The 25,616-nt window shown below is 40.7% G+C and overlaps 1 protein-coding gene across 3 annotated transcripts in view; it reads right to left on the bottom strand.

Moving 5' to 3' along the window:
* Positions 1-25,616, bottom strand: part of NCOA2 (nuclear receptor coactivator 2) — a 257,586-nt gene that overhangs the window by 231,102 nt on the left and 868 nt on the right. The gene's annotated exons all lie outside the window — the stretch shown is intronic.

Here is a 25,616-nt window from a genome sequence, read left to right as displayed (position 1 = left end):
GGAAACAGATTCATGTGTAGAAATAAGAAGAAACACCATTATTTTTGAACACCTAACCAATGCCATTATAATTTCTGACTCACGCATGTCTCTACATAGATAGCAGTAGTAGTATACAAAATTAAATGTGTGGGGGTTTTGTGGGGTAGAGCAGGTCCATTTTTTCAAGCGAGGTGGTTTGTGGCTTTTGCTATTCTCTCATAGGGATCTGGCAACTGAAAAAATAATTTCATATCTTCCCATAGTCCTGTGTCATGTTACTTCAGAAATGTGAAAATTGAGGCTCGATGAATTTTAAAAGCTTTCCCAAGGCCAACAATTATTAAAGTAACAGCAAATGAGAATGCAAGTTATTCTGGCTCCAAAGTCCCAGCTCTTTTAGCTGCTATGCTAAAAAGTGACAACATAAAATGAAGACACTATTATTCAGTCAACTTTTCGAAAAGCAACCTGACGCTGCTGATGGCTGTAATAGTAGTGACCGTTTACACAACTACGGACCAGGCACTATTGTTGGTGCCTCTTTAATCTTCACAACAATAGAACCAAACAGCAGACACCAGCATTATGATCCCCACATAACAACCAGGTGGCAGAGCTGGTTTCAGCCGATGCCCGTGACCACTGTGGGAGCGGCCTTCCTTACATGAGGACCAGCGACTGAAGGACACAGGCAGAAATGCGGGAAGAAAGAAGTCTTTCCTAGATCAGTATCTTGATGTGTTAAGCAGTGTTTCAGAAAGTCATTATTACATTATTAAATGTAACAGCATGTAAACCTAAATGACCAAAAATAGTTTTAGGAAGAATTTCCTGGTCCCTAAAAGATTTATACAAACTCAAAGCATTATCCCCATCTCCTAGCTAGAAAATCTTCTATCATCTACTAGAATACTTAATGTGATGAGTACAGGAGAAATCCTATATTTTATAAGTGTTTATTAAACAGGTATAGCATATGACAGGGGAAGAGAGAATCAAAGTTCTCAAAATCCCTAAAAAAGACGTATCAAATGGTTTCACGCAACCTGTTCAGTTCCCAGCAGAAGGATCCCTTTTCTGTGAATGGGTCTAGACAAGTGCATTACTGTCTCCCGAGTCAATCAGAGCCACGGACACATGTATCCTCCACTGTTATCACCGTCATTGTATCTGTTCCTACCACAATTTTAGTACATTGGGGACAGTCACTAGGAAAAATGAACTGTATTTACTGGTTATACATAGCACACCCCAAGAGAAAAAAGTCGTCTTTGCGCCAATTAAAAATCTTAAGTTACATATTAAAACTAGCAAGAAAACAGTAATTTGTCTTTCTCCTGTACATAAATCTTTGAGTAACTCAATTTTTGATTCTATCATTTCCTTATGATGATTTAGTTATTAGCTTGCATATCAACTAAAACTCAAGTAAAGATGACCAACTGCTGCTTACAGATTGAAATGCTTTTTCCTCACATTAAATTTCCCATTGAGGGATATAAAAGTGTCATGATTATGACGTTTATAAATAACTAACCAAGGCTCAAAAAAAGGCAGTTGGATTAGTTCTAAATGTTTTAAATATGCAAACATGAGTACGTAACATATGGTTTGTGCCTTCTATAAGTAAGACAGGAAACAGGTGTCAAGCAGGTTATTAATGTGAGAAAAAATGAAGTATCAGCAATGCCTTAAGTCAACTGCGGTCCGAAGCTTGAATAACTGATTATATGTACAAGCTCTGAAAATATCTTTTATTCTGTTTCATTTATTAGAATCCTATGAATTGCTTACCACTTACCTACACACTTCATCTAAATTCTGTTCTTTTTTAATTAAATGTATTGGGGTGACATTGCTTCATGCCATAAGTTTCAAGTGTACAATTCTATAATATATTATCTGTATATCGCGCTGTGTGCTCACCACTCAAAGTCTGGTCTCCCTCCATCACCATCTATTGACCCCCTTTACACTCTTCATGCTCCCCTCACACCCCCTTTCCCTCTGGTAACCACTACACAGTTGCCTGTGTCTAGGAGTTTGTTTTGTTTGTCCGTTGCTTGCTTTCTTAAAATGAGATCCTACTAAGTTTCAGGAACCCCTTTTCGGGCAAATTTAATTCTCTCCCTCAAGGCAAATTCTAATTCATTATGTGCCTTCCCCCTTTCCATCACCCCACTTTAAATTCCAAATGACAATGAACACAAATAAGACTCGTTTTCACAAGAATTCCATTTTCAAACTAATGTGTTTCATTCATTGAACAAATTAGTTGGCATCTACAATGTGCCAGGCACTGAGCGAGGCAAAAAAGACGAGATCCCTGCCCTCTAGAGCTTAGGAGTGTGATTATTAGTTTCAGACTGTAAGCCTGTTATTGGCATCCTTCATAGCAAGAGGCTCAGCCTCTCAGCCTAAAGCAACATTCTACAATTATTCCACCATCAAGCAACATTTTTAAATGACTGAGCAGCGCCAAGACTTTGTTCCTTCTGTCAGCATTTGTTAATTCATATGTAACACATGAAATTCTGTTCCTTATGAAACTGCTTAATAGGACGAAATGACATATCTGGGATTTGCTTCAAAATATTTGGTGGGGGTTAGTCGGCAAAGGTACAGAGTGGGTTCACTGGAATCCATTACATTACTCTATCTACTTTTACATAGGTTTGAACTTTTCCATAATAACTTTTTTACTGTAAAAGACTTTTAGCCAATACCAAACAAATTAATTTCAAGAATTTCAGCAAGCTACACAGGAAGACAGCACGGAGTATTTCAACGCACTTTACTTTAACTACCATGGGATCCTGAATCCTAATCTGAACTCAAGTTCCCATTATTTCAAACTGCTCATTTGTTAAAGAGAAGACAGTAGTGCTAATCTATCTCACTGAAAATACAGTAGGACTCTGTGATAAGTTATAATAGAGAACGCTACAAAGGTACAACGCTAAAGTATATAAACACTAACACCGATCATGGAAAAGTATGTTCGTATTTTCTTTTCTAGCCTAGTAGGTGAAACGGGGTTGTTATTGCAACACCATACAATTTCCAAATGTAAAATAATATTTCTTATGTTACTCAAGCTTATAGAGGTGATGACAGAAATGTAAAACTGAAGCTAAGATAATAAAATATGTGGTATAGGGATCAAAGCTAGATGATTTTTAAAATATAACACATTTTACTTGACATTTCCCAAGAACCTCTGAAGCCCTCATTTAGAGTCAACAGTTGGTCCAGATGACGTACAATTTAAGATCTCATGGCCATATTTAGACGCACCCATAACCACAATAAATAATATCTGTACCAGCATTTTACAATGTAACAAAAAGGTTATAAAGCATTTAAAGCAAGTATTTTCACATTTACTCTTCACAAAATCATGTGAGTTAGGTGAACTAATGATAATATTATTAAAAGCTAAGAATCTGCGTATGCCTCCAACTCACAGGTAGAGGAGCCAAAACTAATCCCAAAACATCTACACCCAAATTCCTTTCACTTTCTAGTATCCCAAGCTGCAACTGCTGAAGGAGTTCATAATTGAAGATATAAAACCTAAACACAGGGAAAAAATTAGAACATAAGAAAAGCTACCAGTAGCCAAATGTGTGAGGTGGGTTATAAGTACTGGTGAAGATCAGGCAGGAGAAAACCATCGACAGGCCAAGGCTGTTGGAAAAGCTCTCCTAGAAGAGTGACTGGCACGTTAGCCAGGAGAAGCACAGAGGTGGCTTTCTATTTCTGTAGAACACTTTCATAATCAAGAAAACTTGTCAAATGTTTAATTGGACTTTACTAATAAATTTATTGGCTAGAATAAAGGATTATAAAAGCATATTTTGTGACTCTTACATTTAAAATACTATTTTGCACAGCAAAGGAAAATATCAACAAAATGAAAAGGCATCCTACAGAATGGGAAAAAATATTTCCAAATCATATATCTGATAAGGGGTCAATATTGAAAATATATAAATATACACAACCAACTCAATAGCGAAACACCCCAAACAATCCAATTTAAAAATGGGCAGAACTGAATAGACATTTTTCCAAAGACTACAAATAATCAACATGAAAAGGTGTTCAACATCACTAATAATCAGGGAAATGCAAGTCAAAAGGTTTGGAAAGACCTTTTTCCAAAAAGGGCAGACAGACGGCCAACAGGCATTTGAAAAGATGCTCAACTAATAATCAGGGAAATGCAAATCAAAACCACAGTGAGCTATCACCTCACACCTCATCAAAATGACAAGAGATTATAAGTGTTGGCGAGAATGTGGAGAAAAGGGACCCTCTATACACTGCTGGTGGGACTGTAAATTGGTGCAGCCACTATGGAAAACAGTATGGAGGTTCCTCAAAAAAATAAAAATAGAACTGCCATATGATCCATCAATTTCAAAGGAAATCACTATCTTGAAGAGATACTTGCCCCCTCCCTGCATTATTCACAATAGTCAAGACATGAAAACAACCTAAGGACCCATGTACAGATAAAGGGATAAGGAAAATGTAATGTATATGTACAATGGAATATTATTCACCCATAAAAAGGAAGGAAATCCTGCCATTTGCTACAACACGGATGGACCTTGAGGGCACTATGCTAAGTGAAATGAGTAGGATAGAGAAAGACAAATACCATTTGATCTCACTTCTATGTAGAATTAAAAACAAAATGAATTCATTGAAATAGAGAACAGATTGGTAGTTGCGTGGGTGGGGAGAGATGGAGGGAATGGGTAAAGGTGATCAAAAGATACAAACTTCCGGTTAGATAAATAAGTTCTGGGGATGTCATGTACAGCATGGCGACTGTAGTTACTAACACCATATTGTGTATTTGCAAGTTGTTAAGAGAATAAATCTGAAAAAGTTCTCATCACAAGAAAAAAATGTATACCTATGTGATGATGGATGTTGACTTGACTGTACTTATTCTGATGATCATTTCACAATACATACATATATCAAACCATTATGTTGTACATCTTAAACTAATACAATGTTATGTGTCAATTAATCTCGATAAAACTAGGAAAAAAAATTAGCACATACTTTATTTTGTTTCAACCAGGAAGAAAAGGAACAAAGCGGTCTTGGTCCCGGTGTGATGAAATCATGGAAGACCAGGAGACAGTCATGATGGGAAAGCTTGAGTACTTGCTGCTCCAGGCCCACCAGCAGCAACTAGAATAGATGCAGCTATTGTTGCTGCATTGTTAGATGTTGTTGGAAATTTGTGCTCGGAAATTCCAGAAGATGAACCACGGAGGGAAGTTAGCACATACATTATCCATTCTGAATAGAAATTACAGCTTATTTGTGAAAATCAGTCTGATCCAAGTCAGAGAATGGATGTATTTCTTTTCCAACATACCAAGGTAGCAAACTAGTACGTACCAATTGGGAAATTACTAAATGATATCACGTGCTCCAGAAAGGTTACTACAACTGATAGGGAAGAGCACTTTGTTCCCCAGAGATTCATCTTCTCACCCTGATTCACTGTAGGATCCGCTGTGTTAATAATAACGCTTTGCAATTTTATATCCCTTTTCCTGCTAAAAGCTCAAATACGTATGAGCTGATATGGCACATCACAAACTACACAGATGGCACTCCACAGTTTCCACAGCTCTCACTGCATAGCTCATTTAACTTACTAATAAATGTTCCTATTTCCAGATTAAAAACAAATATGAAAAATTAAGGAAAATGATAGAAAGGCAGTGAATTTTCATATCCAATTCAGTGACACCTATCTGAAAGGGTAAAGCCTAGTAGAGCACGCAGAGCATGACAAGTTCCTTCGGATGCTTCCAGAGAAGTCCAGCCAAGCCACCAGGCTGCTGGGAGATGAGAGAGGGCTAGGCAGTGACATTAATCAAGTTAATTCATATATGGGGACCCACAAAATGAATGCAGGCCACCCCAGTGTCCTGGCCCATGTCACAAATGTAAACCTAAGTGAGCCTGTACTTAGCAGAAACAGCTGTCAAGGAAACCTAACGGACACTCGTCACAATCCCCACGTCAGCTTTAGCCAGCTCACCTTGCCCTGGAAAACAGGACCCGCTGGCCTTACAAGGAAATGCCCGACCTGCCAGCCCATCACACCTCACCCCACGTTGCGTCTTCTGATGCTCTATGAACTTGCATTTGCCTGACGCGCCTCGGGAGGAACGCTCCGCTGCCTGCCAGGCAAGGTCCTCCCCCAACACATGGACTGTTTGCCCTTGGATGAAGGACATCAAACTTGTTACTAAAGTGTTTCAGTTTGTCATTTGATAAGTTTAGACTATTTGCTGTGTGAATGTGCAACCATCAGACCTAAAAGGAAAATTCTCACCAAAGAGGAGGCCAACCTGGAATGACCATCTTCTGTTTTAATCCCTTGACCTGTAATTGCTCACTGAAGGTGGACACATGGTCAGAAGCTTGACTAGAAACAGAGTAATGATATCGGTCTAAAGTACAACAGTGTTCCTGGGATTCATAAATCATACTTAAATTGGACTCCTTTAGAAACCAAGTATTTTAAATGTTATATCTAAGAATACATAGAGGTAGACTACAATCATCCTAGCAATTTCCGTAATGCGATTCACAAATGCTTTGCTCAGTACTAGTCAGAGAAGGCATTTAGTTTTTTGAAGTTCATGAGCAGAGCTTGTAGGTGTTCTTTACCTGTAACTATCTCATCTCTCCATGGGCATCGGGAAGCTCTCCACTAGGGAATTTAGCTACATAAAGTTTTCCATCGTCTGGGGGTAAATCAGTGTCCTCCATTTGTGCAGTAACTCTGGGCAAACACAACTGAATACCGGCCTCCTCCAGTATGATTTGTGAAATGTGCATTTATCTATGAAACAGGCCACATCTTGGGAAATTCACAGAATCAACTTATCCCTATGGAAAACAGAACTCTTACTAATGATCAGATTTAATTAAACTGTACAATGACAACCACTGAGGTGGAGAACAGCTAAAGAGACTTGCTTTCCTTGGTGATTCAAGTGGTTTTCTAGCATCTACTTACAGGATTATATTCAAGCTCCAAGAAAAACAAATACATGATTTTGGTGAATTATGTCCAACCATTCTTAACAAGAGCTTCATTTTTTTCCGAAATAATTATTGTATATTAAGCCACATTCTGAATTAGTCAAAAAAAACATTCACGTGTTATGCAGTAATTTTTTCAAAAGAAAAGGGATTTTAAATTGTAATCAAAACCAGGCCCCATTAGATATTTCTCTGAAAAATCTACGTACAATCTCTTTGTAGAGAACACCACTGTGTCCACTTCTAAGGCCAACACTTAGATATCAAACAAACATTCAGTCTCCCAGGTTAATGAAATGTGAATTTTACGTACTTTTCTCTCCTGGTATTTTCAATATGATAATTAAAATGTTCTGTAGGGGTGGCCGGATAAAGCTCAGTTGGTTACAGCGTGGTGCTAATAAAATGTTCTGTCACCTGAGTAGTTTTTTAAATACCCCCCAAAAGGTTTCTAAAACATAATACGCTTTTGCTTTATTGATTTAAATCACCCTCCTCTCAATCTTCTGCAGAAAACAGCATCATCAGCTTTGCCTTCCACTTCAATGGAAACTCATGGATGTAGCAAGGTAAACCAAATGGTACCTCAAAGAAGCTGTCGTCCCTCCCACCCCACCCATTGCAAACCACTGAATTAGACCTACTAGGTGCTACAATGCTATGTGCTTATAATAATATTCAGTCATCAGAGTAATAGGACATTTACTCTAAAGAGTTGATCATTACGAGACAGTTGAGAATGTATCCTTACAGACGATATCACAGAGAACGTGCGTGACCCTTTGCATTCCTGGCACATTTAAGGAAACTGGGGCACAAGGTCACACTTGTTCAAGTGATGGCGGCAGACCACAATCCAGGCCCTGCGGCTCCTAAGTGCTGCTCCGAACTGACTTCACAGAATTAAAAAACAAATTTAAAAACCTCCTGCACTCAAGGAACTCCACTGTTTGCTGGTGGGTTCTAGTAACATCTTCCAACAGAACAGTCCACAACTGTTAATAGATTCTCTACGATTTTACAACCTTTCTGCCCCTCAGTGACATCATCTCGTAAAAGAGTAGGAAGAAAAAAAAACTCATGACAAGATCTTAAAAGAGTTTCCTTTCATTTGATCCTGAAAATGGAAATGCCTTTTCCACAGGCCAATCTGTGGCTGGTGGGATATAAAATGTCATTCGTTGCTTCAGTGTGTGGTTTTCTTATCTTTCTGCTCCTGAAAAACTTCTTAATATGGAAGAGTGCGCTCAAACACTGCAGGCAGAAAGACGATGGGTAGTCTTGCCTGGGAACCTCCCCACTCGCTGAGTGTCCCTATCCCTGTCCTCCTTCTCAGGTGAGTGGCACTCCTAGTGGAAAGGAGGGTTCCATGCCCCCACCTCTCTCAGGACTGAGACCAGGGGACCTCCAAGCCTAGCTCCCTACCACATCTGTCAGTCACTTGAAGAGTCTTTAAAAAAGCAGAGATCCACCCATACTTTTCTAAACCTCAGCGAGATTGTGGACTTTCCGTTTTGATAAGCAAGGTAGACAATTTATGCCCTCTGAAATTTGGACTACAAACTTAGAATAAAAAGTCTATCATCCATGCTCCCAGCACATGAACAGCAGCATCGTTTTTAGCAAAAAGCTGCCTTATCTATGAAATGATCTGCTGAAGCAGCACCATTCTGGTACTTTCCGAGGGGACTATGTTAATTATTACCCACATCAGGAGTGGCTTTCGGGGCTAATTCCCCAGAAACGTTTCTGGTAAAACAAACAGTCCAAAATATATGTTGTGATCATTTAAATCAAGAGTTCTACACAGTAAACACAGGAATAGTTACGACAAATAGAAAGAAGCCACATTTTCCTCTATTTGGGGGGAAAAAATGATAATTCTAGAATTTAAAGAAAGATTTTAGAAAGATGGACTAATGCCCTGGAATCCTCCTTAGTGATAAACAGATCCTTTACCGGAAGATTTCTTTAAAATCTAATTTATTCTGCTTCATCAATAATAAAACCTATTTGATCCTCTCCACCTGTGAGGCAAATAAGTATTATTATCCCCATTCAACAAAAATGGAAATTGGGCTTGAAAAACATTAAATCTCCTGTTAAAAGTGACAGGTACACCCACAGGCAATACACGCTTAACATTATGAAACTTACTTTGAAATCATACAAAGTTTCCCTGATTTAAAAAAAACAAAAAAAAACAGGTATACATTTTTACCAGAAAGTTCTTCTAACTAAAATCCCATTAGCTATAGTTTAAGAATATCGGCTTTTGTGGGACTAAAGAACGGCTGGTCATTACACCTCATACGTAGGAACCTCATGTATCTCAGAAATAATTAATCCTCCTTCCTCTTCTCTTCTTTTAAAGGAAAGGACAGTAACACTTCGACTTTCTACAGCTTAGCCTGTGACAGATGACGGTTGACCACAACCTCCCAGGCCACGCGCTCGTCTTCTGACTCGACTTTTAACATTCCTCCCAAGGAAAGCTGGGGTCCATGTCCCAGATCTATGCTCTGAATCTGGATATGGGAGGCTTGTGACTAAGGCATGAGTGACCCCATGTGACTTCCACGGTTAAATCATAAAAGAAGGCACCGCTTCCTTGGGAACGCTCCCTCACTGAACGCCATCGCCGCGCTGTGAGGAAGCCCGAGCAGGTACACAGAGGCCATATGTAGGGATTCTTGCCTGTCACTCCGCCCAGGTCCCAGCCAACAGCCCACACCAGAAGCCGGCCACGTAAGAGAGCAAAGCAAGCCTCGAGCTGGTTCCAGGGCTGAGCGGTTGACTCGGTCCAGGCTTTGAGCTTCCCAGCTGAGATGCCAGACTCATGGAGCAGATAAGCTGTGTCCATCAAGACACACGTGTCACACATTTTCCAATCGTGACTCACATTTGTGAGCTCACTGCTACCAAGTTTCGGATGGTATATTTTGCAGCAGTAAACAGAACTCCCTAATCCAGAACACAAGCAAGAAATGAAAAGGAGACAAGGAATAAAAGGTTCTTTCTGAACATTTCAAAACAAATATCCCAAATTCTGTGCCCTAAAAATCACTAGCTTTACAGAAATGAGGCTCTCAGATTCTCAAATAAATCTCATGAAAAGTGAATATAAGAGGAAATACAAACATACTATATTTTCTATCTTCATCCTATGCACATGTCTCTAGAATGCCTTTTCTCTTCTGACAAAATCTCAATTAGCCTTTGAGGCTCAAACCAAACACTACAGCAGCTATGAAGCCTTTCCTTACCGCACAAAATTTGTTCCTATAAAGTGTCCGTTTAGCCCTCTGCATAAAATTGTCTATTCTAATGCATATATTGTATTGTCATTACTTGTCTCTTCCTTCCCGAAACAGTGAGACCTTCAAGGATGGGGCCACTTCTTTTTTATTCTTTGTATTCCCAATGTCTGGTAGCTAGGAAGCACTCGTTAAGTTTTTGCTAAATAAACAATACACAAACCTGGTTATCTGGTTTCCAAACCCACAGCAGATAAAGTGCAGAAAATCAGAAAGAAGCAGAAACTTATTACAAATAAAAATACATTTTGTAAACATGCACGCACATACATAAAAAGTATTAATAACACCCAGTGAACAGAGACGGAAACGGCAAGTCCAGCAGTTAGCTAGAGCGCCAGACGAGGGAGTCTACAATTTCTAGTTACTTAGTGGAGAGAGAGACACCAGTATCTTAGAAGATTTCATGGACCTCGTGAATTTTAGCACATTTCAAATCAGTTTAGAAAATAGGGAAATGGTACGCATTTTAACATATTTTCTCTTAAATGACTAATTTTAAAATTTGACATGCTCAAAGAAATACAACCAGAACCAGAAAAATTAGATACACAAGACCTCCTTTTCTGAAGGTGTTGTACAGTTTCATGATAATTATCACTTTTTTAATATTATTTTTGCTGCCCCCGCCAACACCCAACACCTATCTTTAATGTCCCTGTCTTGGTTACATTTCAGAACCCTTAAGTACTTTCCCCCCTGCTGACCCAAAATTGCCTGTATTTGTTAAATAATAAGGCCTGTGGACAGTCCCAAATTTCTTTCCATTCCTGATGCTGCCTATCTATTTACTAAGTATATGATTTCCCAGTTTAAATATTAAAAATAACATTCACATTACTCTTGAGAGGCATATTTGGTCTTGTTTTATTGTGGGGGTGTCTGCGTCTCTGCCCATCCAGTCAGGGTCACAGCAAGATTCATGGCCATTAGCCTAACAGCGTTCCACCTCCACGAGTATTACTTTGAGGAAGAGAAGATAACCTTGGTTTTAGTCTTTCTTTTTTTTTTCCTGAAGCTAAAAGTTTCAAGGTGAGAGTTATTCTGGGATTATTCAAATTCTTGTCTTATTTCTTGTTTTCTTTGAGTGCTAGTATCTTTCCCACCCACAACTCTTACACAGAGGTTTCTAGGTCTATATTAGGAATCTAATTATGCCTTTTCCACTGGGTTAGGTGGGTGAGACTAACCTAGTTGGTGTACACTGCACACCTGTGAGTGATTTTTCACCTTTATGCTCTGAAAGTGAGAATGAGCCCCGGATAACCACTGTGATTCGTGAGGGAAGGCGGGGCTCTACCATACTTTAATAAGGTTCTCAAGTAGGAACAAGAAGTGGAGAGTAAAGAGAAACTGAAGAAGCAGGGAATAATTTGGGAGTAGGAAATTCAGCAGGGAGAACGAATGAAGACACTGCAAAGAAAAAGCAAAACAAAACAGAAACATCCAAATTCAAAGTTAAGGTATAGTCAAGTATTCAAGAAACTCAGCTGCCACAGTCCTAAAAGCCCCAGGAAATTTTTGTCTCTATAACGTTCCTCCAAGGAAGTGTTTGAATAAAAGCTTTCTATTTAGTCATGTGGGCTACAAAATTAATGTCTTGATCTCAACCCTCCTCCCAAAACAGAAATCTACCTTCTTGCAAGAAAAAAACTCCGACGAGTTCTCTGACTATAAATATTCTCTTAGGCAGGTGTTACGTCTGCCTCTGCGTCCCTCACGGCAGTAGGTGTATCTCCTTACCATGGACTTGTAGTAAGTACATCTAGGTCCAGATCTAAAGAGATTTCGGAAGGAGCATGTGCCACAAAAATGTTCTAAGATGCTACTATCTCAAGCAATAAGCTCTCAAAGGTTATACTTTTCTTTAGCCCTAATCAAATTCATTAATATATTGAACAACTTAATTTCCTAACACTTTGGAAGAGAACTGAAGTCCCAACACTGAAAAGACTGGTTGCACAACAATGTGAATACACTTAACATTACTGAACTATACACTTAACAACTAGGACTGTAAATTTTATATGGATTTTACCACAACTAAAATTTTTTTAATTAAAAACAATAAGCTTAAAAAAAGTCAATGTCTAAAAAGAAAACAAAACAAAGAACAAACAAAAATTAGGGCACTGTTTCATATTAAAAGACCTACAGAAGCAAATACAATGAGTGAACTTGATTAATCCTGGTTTGAAAACCAAAGCTATAACAGACATGTTGGGGACAACTGGGAAAACTGAAAGAGAGGGTTGATATTTGATGATATTAGTTTTCTTAGGTATAACAGTGGTATTGTGTGGGCTCTATAAGATAATAACTTTAAGGCAATGTACTTTATAAATAAATGGTCATCTGTAACTTCCTTTCAAATACTTCATCCTATACACACACACACACACACACACACACACACATATTCACACACACACACACACACACACACACACACACACACGAGGGGAATGCTGGTATTTAGCCACTCATTCTACCACAGTATTGAAGCATCATGGGAGCTAAGAAATAGAGACATATGACACTGCATATCACAAAGCACAACCCTGCTTTTCCACCTGAGTTGTATACTGTTTCAACTACTTAATATATAATTGGTTGGTGACAGAATGTGAGTAAAGGACAGACAGATAAATAGCCTTCTGACTTATTCTGCAAATATAGCAATCCCACAGAATAAGGAATTATTTTTTGAGTAGAAATTTTAGGAGAAGGTTGAGAATATTTTTATAGGTGTTGCCACAAATATATATTAATGTGTGGACCATAATGGCTTTGCTCTTCAGATAGCTGTAGAATTTCATTATTTCATCTATCGAGACATCAGCCCTTCAAGTGACAGTTTCGTTCTTTTTTATCACTTCTTCAAAGGAAGTATTTAAGTGCCTAACCTGGTATACTTTCTTTGTATTTGGCTTTGTTTTATTACCTTTCCAGAACTACTGAATTTCCCCAAGGTTTTCTTCACCTTTTTTCTCCTCTTTCCACTATAAACTGAGATTATTAATCCCTCTTCTCACCATAGTGTCAAAATATTCTGCAGGGGAAAATTTAATAAGTCTGGGTATGAAAAATGTTCAGTTTGACTGAAGCCACAAAGCCAAAAATTTAAGTATCTATTGTTTCTGATTTGAAGGTAAGTGGACTTTCTTCTTGTTATATACATTTTTGCAAAATCTGTAATCAGTGTAATAAGCAATTTACTAATCACCTCTGAATATTGTTAGACTCCATTTGTTTAGATTGATTATATACATATCGCTATTAACTGAAATCACTAATATAAACTCCGACATAGAGTTTTATCTCAAAGGATTGCTTCCTAAATTTTAGAATAACATTAGTTTTCTCTAGGCAAATCAAAGAGCATGTGAGCCAACATACATGTTCACCAGAGGCCCAGAAAAACAGACTAACAGGTACAAAGGCTCAGATAAAGAGTAGAAATAGGGAAACGCGGGTTTGTGACAGACCTTATTAGTGTTTGGGAATGTCTTGCGGTAGTGAGTGGGGAATTATTATTATAAAAGGGATTTTTGGGGAAGATCAGTCTATTAATGACCTAGAGTATGGAAGGAGAATTTGTTAAACCACTTCAAAATATAGTTTTAAAATGAAAGCCTTTAAGATGGTCTATGTACCATTTGAGAGGAGGGGGAGTATGAATAAAAAAATATATAAATACATAATTTCCATCCTTACTATGTACCCCAATTTTAGCAAACCAGTAAGAACACAGGTACCATATCCTGCTGTACCTGTTTTAGTCAGACAATAAGCCAATGCATATAATCATTTTAGACATAGTTACAGAACACAATAGACGGACAAATTTTAATGCCAGTGTTTTAGTTTATCGTTCTTCTCCTTGATATTGAACTCCAAAGAATGTATACCAGAAACTCTCATTTGCTTTACTAACATGTCATGAAGTCACGCTCCATGTACTTACCTAAACCTCCCCAAAAAAGTCTGTATAAGTGGCCTAATCCACTAAAAGTAACAAGTAGTCTAAGTTGACTACTCAGTTTGATCAAGTTGATAAACCAGTAATAGTACATCCGTAAAAATCTTTCCAGCTGCAAGGGCACGTATGTACCTTCTACACGTACCTTCATCACGTTATAGATTTCCGTCAAGGCTCTTCTTTCCCTCAGTATTTTCCTTCCGCGCAGTCCTAACCTCTGTGCCTACATTCAACACAGCAGCTCCTCTGGAGGCCACCTCCAGTTTCTTACTGCTGCCACTCTCTTTTACCCCATTACACACTCAATGAATCCCTTTCTCGAAGAGTAAACAGCTATGAAGAAATGAGGCAAGCCCAGAAAGACTGGGCTGAAACTGCTCGAGACACCTGAACCCACTGGGAAAGTTCTCAAGGAGACCAGAAAAGCGCTGGCAGAGCCTGGAAAACACTGTCACTCGGGGAGAAGGAGGCCCTCACTCCTGAGGCCACGCCAGCCAAAGGCAAGGAGCGCAGTCTCTGAAAAGCACAGCCCCAGAAGCCTGCCCTTGCCTTTCCTGGTCTTTACCTGTTCTTGGGTGGTGTCGTGCCCTCACTCCCACTGAAAAAGGGCAAGGAATCCCCAAATGCTCAGGCTGGTGACACCGTGGGGGTGGAAGGGCTGTGGAGCTGAGAGGCGCCAGGAGGCAGCAGGCCCTCCTCAGCACTGTCCTCTGTTCCAGAACTAATGACGCAGGTCAGAAGGCTCCATCCGGGACTGCCGTGACGGGCACCCCGATGCAGACCACTGGTGACGCAGACGCAGGTGATGACCTCTGCCACCTCCATTCCCTGGGACTCACCCCAGGCTCGCTCTCTCCTGTCTCCTCTCCCTTTCCTTCCCCACCAGAGGGTCAGTGGCGGCCCCAGTGACAGTGACAGTGAGAAGAGTCAGGGAGCAGCTGAGGACCTCTTCTAACGAGAAGCATGGCCCTTGCAGGAGTGCCAGCTCACCTACAGCGTGCAGGTAGGGCCAGGCCAGATGCGCCCAGGTCCCGTCCCTTCCTGCCCAAGCCTCTGCCTGCCTATACCCCAAAATCTGGGTTCCCTCATCTCCTGGCTCTTTTCGCCTTTTCTCAAAGGGAGAATATTTACTATTGCAATGAGGTCATCAATGATTATGGGAATGCTGTCGTTATTATGTGAATGTCCTTTAACCAGAGAAAGATTCATGCTCCAGTTTTATTTCTAATGTCCTTCAATGTCCAGGCATTTTGTTGACTTTTGTCACTGTCAAATGTACCCATCAATGTGTTCAGTTTACAAGAACATCATGTCCTTTTCTTGTGTTATATCTAATAGCTCAAAGCCTTTCATTATTAGTACAATTCTTAATTAATTATACATACCCCTTGCTTAAAATGAAAGGTAGTACAGCAAAAATAAAACAACATCTTTATGTGACTTCCATTTCCTCCACTAGGATCCATTATTTATATTTACTAGTTATTTATAAAAGACCCTTGTTGTGCTAGAATAAAATGACATCTTTGAATAAACATGTTTCTATCATACTTTCATTATAGAAAAGCTTTAAGGAATCAAGATATCAGTACTACTCAAAACATCAACAAGAACACTACACAAAAAATAATTCTCAAAATAGAATTACGGAAACGGAACATACAACAATACACCACCAGGAACTCCACACAGGCAGCCGCTCCTAAGGTTTAGGAATTTGGTCACAATTTTCCCCAATCTCAAATCACCTTAGTATTTCCAACTTACACCGTTCTGACCACTTGACTCTAGTGAACACTTTCAGGATCTCTAACGCTATGGAATCCGTAACAATATCCTTAAGCAGGAGAAATAAAACCCCTAAAAGCGGGGGATGTAACACCCGATCCTATTAGACAACAGAGGCGCAGCACCCCGTCTGCAGGGCGGCAGCGGCCAGCAGGCGACCCGCTTCCAACAAGTCAGCCAATTAGTGCACCGTGGCTGTGTTAAGTGATCTGTTTTCAACCTCACGGCCTCCTTAACAGATAGCCGGCTTCTTCACTGAGTGCTGTTAGCAGAGCAAATCTGTTTGGTAAAGAGGGAAACCGTAGATCATGATCATACGTGAAATACTTCATGAGCCCAACAGACTTCTTCACAATCCTGACTGTGCTCCTTTCACTACCATCCATCTTCCAGCTCCAACTTCCAGGAAAAAACTGAGCAAGTTGGGGCGGAAGCGGTTAAAGGAGGCCGAGGAGAATCTGCAGAAGACTGAGACCCAAATGGAAGCAGTCTCAAGTGATGCCCTCCTTTACCACTCCAGCCTCCCTTCCAGGGAACGAGCGGCGCGGGGCTTCGTCTCCACGCACAGGACGCCCAGCACCAGACCCACGACGACGGGCTGCAGGCACCAGCGAGCAGGTCCGCCCAGCAGACTCGCCTCAGCGCCCCGTCTCCAGAACTATCACAACCAGCTTTTGTCATTTCAAGACATACTGTGACGGAAAAGAAAAATACGATTCTGTTAAATTTGTAGAAATTCATACATTCCTGACACTCGGATTTTTAACAAGGAATTTCTGTATTCCTTATTTAGGAATCTAAAAATATATGAGAAAGAATTTGCCACCTACGCGCCAACAATAACTAGAGGTGATTACCTAATAAACATATTTATGAATAATTCTACTTTTAAAATATATATACCAGCACAGTAAAAATGTATTTTAAAATTTTTTTATCCATATAGCTATCTAAATTTTCCATTTAGTTTGACTCTAGAGATGCCCAGAAATGACGCAAATATATAGGCTCTGCTAAGATATGCAATTCAATTTTTAAATTTACATTTTGACAAAAACACAAAGCTTTTCATTACCAAACAACAATAGAATTAGACATTTTCGTCTAAATTACTATTAAATATTCTCACAAACCCGCTGTTAACACCCAAGGAAAGGGAAGTCATTTCATGTCTGAATTATGAGCTGATGGTATAAGCAGGGCTCATCTCCTAGAAAAGACAACCCTCATTTAGACGGGCACTTCAATGGGCAGAGATCAGTCAGCACGACAGGAGCTTCCAGAACTCACTCACACTCTGCATGTTAAGCTTTGGAGATGTGGGATCACATTTCATACAGACACTAAATGAACAGAAAATACCACGCATTACATTTTCATCTGTGACAACTAGTCTTCCGTCCTCAGCAGCTGGAACCCTAAATGCAGTGCATGCTGACCCCCACATGTGCCTAAGGTGAAAGGGTTCCCTGGAAGCCCTCCTCACTCCCTCCAAACAACTGAGCAGACAGAAGAATTCCACAAATAGCAGAGCAGAAATCAGATGACTGCATGTATTATCAGCCTTCTTTGGGGACTACAATATCTCAACACTGCGTCATCCATGCTACATGGATTGCAAAAAACAAAAAAAAAAACCACACAAAAAAACTGCAAAGCGTGCACCACATGATCGGCCACCTAATTCTTAAACATACTAGAATTAAATATATTTTCAAGAAATAAGAAGCCAAATATCTGTATCAGTGTTTCATCCTTTCTAAACCTATATCCCCCAGAGAGCCCTCTCAATTTATTTTCTTCCTATCCTCCACAATCAAGTTTTCTTGAACTTATTTTCTGAGCTTTTTATTGTAAGAAACAATAGGCAACCTGAATAGGATTTTTCAAAATACTCTCCTACCCATTTTCCCTTTCCTAGTGGAGAGTTACTGTGTTATCTCAACAAAGCACTGGATAAGACAAATCCACACTACGCTGGAAGGAAGTGCAGCCTACCAGCTAGCAAGAACAGCAGTTCCGGGGGCAGGGCTAAGGTGCGATGTTTGCCTGGGTTCAAACTCCTCTCCAGGAGTCTGGCTATGTGACCTTTGGCAAGTTATCTGACAGCTCTATGCCTCCACTTCCTGAACGATAAAAGAGGAATGATATTATCATATCACCGCATTACAGTGGAAACCTACAAAAGTATACAATAAGAGCATCTTAATCCTACACCAGGTTCTTAGTAAGCACTCAATAAACATTATTCGTTTTTACATCTATTACAGTTCTTATTCTGTGAAAATTAAGACAAAAAAGAACCCTGCAATTTAAGAATTGTTACACACTGGGCTTTTTTAGTGCAGATGGCAAGGTAATTAACATCTGTCCAGGTTTAGGCCTGCCTTGAGGCAAGGGTTTGGGAGATACCTGCTGACATCATTTGCAGGACTGGACCCATTCAAATCTATTCATCCTTTTTTATGGACTAAACGAGATGGAGAGTCTTATAAACACCTGCAAACACTTGCTTATCAGATTCCTTAAAGGAAGACATTCTCAGACTCACCATTCCCTCTGACATTTATGATTTCTTTCCCTACTCACTGGTCAAAGTTAATTTTCCCCCAAAGTTTTGCCCATAGGCACAAAGACTTAATACTCTTTAAGCTTCATCTTCTGGAAATGGGGGGTAACCTCTATTTTACAGGGTTGTGGCAAAAATGAAAGATTGGAACACATCTCTAAAAGCCTATACAGTTCCAACCTATCCATGGGGGATATACCCTAAGAACCCCTCGTGGATGTCTGAAACATGGAGAGTAACAAACCCTGCATATACTGTTTTTTCCTGTATATATGTACCTATGACAAAGTTTAATTTATAAATTATGCAATTTCACAGACAGAAGATTCATTCTTCCATAGATCTTAGCAACCGCAGCATACAATTTATTTTTCTTTTCTTATTAAGTAGAGAACTTTCACCTTTTCACTTGAAGGAAGGATCTGATGGCTTCTCTTTGGCATATCCAAATTGCCAGCATCACTACTCTTGCTATTTGGGGCCCACTCTTAAGTAAAATAAGGGTTACTTGAACATAAGCCCTAACATGCCACTAGACTCAATCTAATAACCTAAATGGCAACTAAGTGACTGACCAGCAATGTAGACACTGGACAAAGGGATCAGTCATGTCTCAGGTGGGACGGAATGGGACAGTGTGGGATGGCATGAGATTTCATCATGCTACTCAGGCACGCAATTTAAAACTTTTAAATTGTTTTTTTCTGGAATTTTCCATTTAATATTTTCAGACTGTACTTGACTGTGGGCAACTGAAACTGCAGAAAACAAAATTGTGAGTAAGTGGGAACTACTACAGCAGGTTGCTGACCCTCAGTGATAGTTGCTATTATCATTGATGTTATCGTTGCTACTCTCCCAATATAGGCATTTTAGTCAAAAATGTTACATCTAGAAAAACGGACAACCATCACAGAACACCTGTGAAAGGCTGTGCAAGGGAGTTTCCCATCCTTTACAAACTTAGGGTAGTAAAGCTCAGACTGTGCCAGCCTTGAAGCAGCGACAATGCAGATAATCCATAGAAATGGGAGGTCCCTGACATACTGCGCTGTCACCTTCAACCAACTAAAGACTGCCATCCTGACCACATATGACATAATCTCAGAGGAAATAAAAAACGAATTATACATGTTCATACTTTTATTAAAAGAAATCTATGTACTCATAAGCTAATCAGTCAAGAGGGCATTTAACAACCTTTTTACTATAAACATTATAATCCTACCTTCAGGGGAAAAAAACCCAAACCCAAATCAGAGCAGAATTTTCTGACATTATGTAATTAAAATTATACACACACAAAAAGGGAACAAATCTTTAGCATTAAAGCAAACTAAAATTAAGGCAAACATGTCCCTTTCCACGTTCTGCCCCACCAAAACATGTCACCCACTCTACGTTCCCCTTTAATCACCAGCCTTGTAATGGTCTGTACTATCTGGGGACCCTGAGAAAAAAGAAAGCTATTAAGAACTCCTGGTGGTAACTGGGCTCGAATTTTAGAAAACAGACCCTAGCAGCCATTTCTAAACAGGGGCCTCTCACACAAGCCACACTTCAGGGCTGCCTGCCTGCACTGTGTTCCTGCCATCTGAGCCAGCCCTTATAAAGGAGTTCCTGAAACTGTATTTCAACCAATAGGACTGAGGCTTTCCCCATCCAATGGGAGCTACACAGCTAAAGCCCTTCACCAACCAACCAGAGAAGCTTCATTTTAACCAATCAGCACAGTGCTTTTTAGACCAATCAAACTGTGAGGATTTCGAGACCTCATTTGCATGAGTATGCACAATCAGGGAGAGGGGGCAAGGACTTCTCTCCATGTAAGTCAGCTCCCCTCTGACTAAGAGTCCACTTTCCCTTTCTCCCAAAGACAGACGACTGCATTTTCCTGGCTGGAGCTGAAGTCTCGCCAAAGCAGAGCAGGCCTGCACAGAGCAGAGCAGGGCGGCCTCACAGCCATGCTGCTTCATAATTGAACTGGGACACTATTGAGCTGTTCCACAGCAGTGTTCAGTCGTGCTGTATCACAATTGAGCTGTCTGCACTGAATGAAGTTTCCTTCTTCACTGCACCTCAAACTGGGGATTCCTGTTGGTGTTGAATTGCCACCACCACTGGTTGACATAAACTGCCAATGCTGGGACACTCAAATGCTCATTAAATAACAGAACAAATGAATGAAACAATGCTTAGATGAGGTAAGCATGCAAAGACAAGATCTAAAAAGCCCAAAATGAGGATTAAGTTGGCCATCAGGAACTCCTAACAGTTCATGATTGGCTGCCTACACGGCATAAATTCTGCCAGAATTAAACTGCTAATTTCAATTTTCCATGTATCTGTCAATTGATACCCAAAGTAAAAATTATTTTTTCTTTCAGAACCTTTAACTAGCTGCTAATAATATCTACCTAAAGATACCTCCCCTCCTTTTCTTATTTAAAATTAACATTCTGTGTCCAAAAGCCTCAAAAGCAGCTAAGTAAAATACCGCCATAGGTCCCCTGCTTATTTAATTCTTCTCTAGAAATTCCCAACTAGGGAACCATCTGAAAAATGTCTTAGAATCAGTGTTTCCACAATTGCATTACATCATCACAGCCACAGGAAGCCACAAATGTGGTCACTGATGAACATTTAAAACATAAAATCCTTGCCCTAAAAACCAAGAGTATTATGATCTAGCTGCAGGCCAGAGTCTCTTAATTTCGGTTACCTTCATTGTACAAATTTACCTTTAAGAGACCCACTCCTTTTCATAATCAGTTTTGCCTCAGTTTTTACAAAAGCTAGGAAAACTACACCAGCTTCTAAAATATCCACAAAAGTCACATTCTCACCTCTATTTAGAAATTAGTATCCAGAATCCATAAAGGATGTGTTTTCTTTATGCTGTCTGAATTGAGGGTCAGTAACACTAAAATTGTGTTTTATAGCTTTTCCAGACATTACTTTTAATAGACTTTAAAGAGTAACAGGACATATATTCTTTCTACACTTTGCAATTCATAAACCCTTCTACAAGCCTTTAAAACAACAGAAGGAAATAAACACATGAACGCTAGGAACATCTTTTTTGTTTAGAAAACAACGCATGGAGGTAAAATTAGCTTGAGATATCAGAGAGTATTAAAAAAAACAGGGTTTTGTTCTGTTTTCCTTTAAATGGCTTTCATTATTGGTATGTAGATATAGTCTATTTCATTAGGGGAAAAGATCCTGATTTGTCAATGATTTTATGATTTACTGCAATAAAAGACCAATACCTTAAAGCAGTTACTTATTTTCTCCTTCCTATTCTCTTAATTTAAAACTGATAGAGCATGTAATAACATAATTACCAAACAAAACTATAAACACAAAATATTGAAAAGTTAGCAATTTCTTAAATAGCAGTTTTGCCATAAAAATAGCTAAGCATTAATTATGCTTTCAAACATAATTTCAACCATGACATAATAGTGGTCAAAATATCAAATAAGGGCAGACCGTGCATTTCAGAAAACTAATCTTCTAGAAAAATTGTTTAAAGAGACCCTTGCCCTACTTTTTATTTTTTGCTACCCAACATCCTAAGGACTACTTAAAAGAATCACTTTTAAACTCAATACAACGCAATTTTTTCTAAGAAATCCAAGCTGCCAACATTATGGGTTACATTTCAACCTGATGTGATTTGAAACAGCTAAGGTACTGAATCCTTAAATATAGGGTGTGTAATGAAGCACACCCTACTCACAGGTCCTTGATTCTGAGGCTTGGGAAGCTTTAATATGATGTAACTATAGATAAAGCCAACCAAGGAGCATCAATTACCTCTTTACGCACTTTCATACCACAGCCCAAGTCTTCCTCCCATCCTTACATTTTACATTTCCAGTAAAATGCTCCTCTAACACTGAGCAAAAGTCATGTAAATATTTAACCAATGAAGGGTTAAAATCAGAGCCAACCTATGTAAAAAATATTAAATTCATAATTGGTGAGCTCTTTTCTACCCTCTGCTTCAGTATCCTGACATCTAAAAGTCAAAGAACTCCTCTGTTAAGACTGAAATTCCCAGGAGGAAGAAGGCTCAGATCCAGTCTGAGAGCACACAATGGAATCACAGCTGACGATGCACATCTTTTTCTAGATGTCTCCATATGCTTGAGAGGTTTCTTTTCCCCCCTAGCCAGGCATTAGGGGACTTGCTACTCTGCCACCAAGAACCAGAGAACATCTTCAAAGACTGCTATAGAGAATGGAGTAAAATAATTTGCTGCTCTCAAATACAGAAAAGAGAAAGAAGGGCACATGTCAGAATGGCCATCAGTAACTAAATTAACTAATGATTTGGGGGCGAGGTTTCAATGTTGTCAAATTTTGAATGTTGTTTAATTTATAATACACCCTACTGGCAGCTGCTTGTTTTATCTTCATGGATTTCAGTATTCTATCACTAACATAACACCTCAAAGGCTACAGCAAAATGCAATTAATTTTTGTCTAAATGAATACTCAAAATTACACTGGACTGGAAACTCACATTACAAATTTGAAAATATAACAGGACACATTTGCAGGGTGTGGTACTGTCCCCTAAAACTACAGTCCCCCTCAATTCTTTCTTAGTAATCCAGTATTAATAAAAGATTGAGAAACCAGTATAAATATCATGCACACAAAATTCCTCAAAAAAAAAACCTTCCAAAGATTAGTTAAATATATGGGATACTTATCACAAAATAAGTGGATTCATTCTCAATGTAATATTATTCATTCTTTGAACTCCCAAAGATTCTGCAAATTTCAGTTGGGAAAAGCAGCCTTGCTGCTGTCAGTATGCACTAACCTCACCAACAAAGAACAGGAACACACACACACACACACACACACACACACACACACACACACACACAGTGTAGCAGCTGCTGTCTTTAAAAGAGGCTACTCCTGCCCAGCAACCTGTGATCTTTATAGAGAACCAAAGATCTACCTTCCCTATTCTTAAAAGTCAGGAGTTGAGAAAGTCACTAGACTGAACGCAACCAACAGCTTAAAAACCACCAAAGATGTCTCCTAACCTTGCATAAAACCAGAGAAGTGCCCACACACGGTCCAATTCAGCAGTGTTTAACAAAAACCTAAAATAATTTATTTTTAAGAATCTTTCGTGTGGGAGTAATCTGGCAAACTACATTTTACTCAGACTTCTTTTCTGTAGACAAATATTCTTTAATTAGTTTTACTCCTTAAATACCAACGCTTTATGTTTCAAACAGAGATGCTCTGGTTCCTGATTTCATTTTGTTTACTCAAGAAAGAGCAAAAAAAGAAGAAATGCATAACATAAAACCACAACTTTTTTTAAAAATGTGATCCCCATATGCCGAACTTTCAAGTGCACTTTGGGAATTGGCGGTCTAATTAAACAAGGAACCAGTGAAGCCATTACAAACAATACTTTACACTCCCAATAATCAATTGACGTAAGGGTAGTCAGGCTCTGAGTACCCTTGCACATTTCACTGTTCCCACGCCGGAGTAGCTGAGTCAAACCGAGGTAGAGGTAAACAGGTAACTCCTATGACCCTCAGCACGTAAACCGGACGCTGAGGTCCAGAACACGATCACTACGATATATGCCATTTTAGAAACGGGCCTGGGAGAGTTACTGCCACATCGTAAGTGGCTTTCGACTTCGTCGTGTGTAACATCTCGTATGGTACCAGTGAAATACTGTATTTCGTGCACCTCTACATGGTTCCTTGGGTCAGAGGACCTATAAGTGACACTACCCTACAGATCTAGGAGCCGGTGACTAGGGATGGACCAGAGTGGATAGCTCTTGGCGTCTCCATGACTCCCCCGCCCGCGTGCAACTCTGCTCCAACTGGTCCGGAAGAAACCCCGCCCCCTTCCTTCCTCCAGCCCTCACGATTGGCTTACCCACACCCGGCAGGTCAGCTCCCCGCCTTCGATTGGCTCACTGCTCCATCAGTCACACGCAGTGAGATTCGGGTCGGTGGGAGGGGAAGGCATTGGAGGTGGAGTGGGAGTGGGATTAGAGGACGAGGTGGCGGAGGAGGGTGTTCAAGCTCCGTCCCTGGTTTGGGAAAGTTTCCCCTACCACTGATACACCCAGAGGCGTCAGGCCCAGTCTAGGTCCGAGCTGGTACTAGAGGCTCGGATCCCCGATTCCCGCCCCTCGGTCCCGCAGGCCCCGGAAACCACTAGGGGGAGGGGGAAGAGGGAGGGACCATCTAACCAGGGAGCAACCCACCCCCGATCTCGGAAGAGACGCCTCCGGGACTCCCTGGAGGGGCCGGGAACAGGGAGTTCCAGCACGCAGAGACAACCCTGGCCCCCTCCCCCGGCACCCCCCAGGGGCCCGAGAGAGAAGGGTCCCCGGGCCCGGGGCGTCACCGTCGCCCGCCCGCCCAGAGGAGCCCTCCCGCTTCCCGCCTGGGGCCCTGAGGGCCTGTCCCTCCAGGGGCGGGGAGAAGGGGAAAAGAAAAGGGGGCGCTGGCGAGCCAACCCGGAACCTCCCGGACCGCCTCCCGCCCCCAGCCCCGGCCCCAGGGCGCCTCCGGCACACATGCCCGCACCCAGAAAGTTAAGTCAGGGGCGAGCCCAGCTCGGCGCCGCCGCGGTCCGGCCCCCGGCTCCCCGCCCCCACCGCGGCCCGGCCTGCTCGGCCCCAGCGCCCCGCCCGCCGCAGCTCCTTCCCGTCCGCCCGCGGCGCGCGGTGCCCCTCGCCCCCCGCCCCCGGCGCTGACACGGGCCGGGCCGGGCCGCCGGGCCGCGGCTCCCCTCTGCCCAGCATCTCACCGCGCCGGCCGCCCTGACTACGCGCTTCACCTTCACACACACACCCCAGCACTTCCCGAGTCCT

The sequence above is a fragment of the Rhinolophus sinicus genome, linkage group LG14 (genome assembly GCF_036562045.2).
Source record: "Rhinolophus sinicus isolate RSC01 linkage group LG14, ASM3656204v1, whole genome shotgun sequence".
NCBI lineage: Eukaryota > Metazoa > Chordata > Mammalia > Chiroptera > Rhinolophidae > Rhinolophus > Rhinolophus sinicus.
This window is presented reverse-complemented; position numbering and strand designations above follow the sequence as displayed.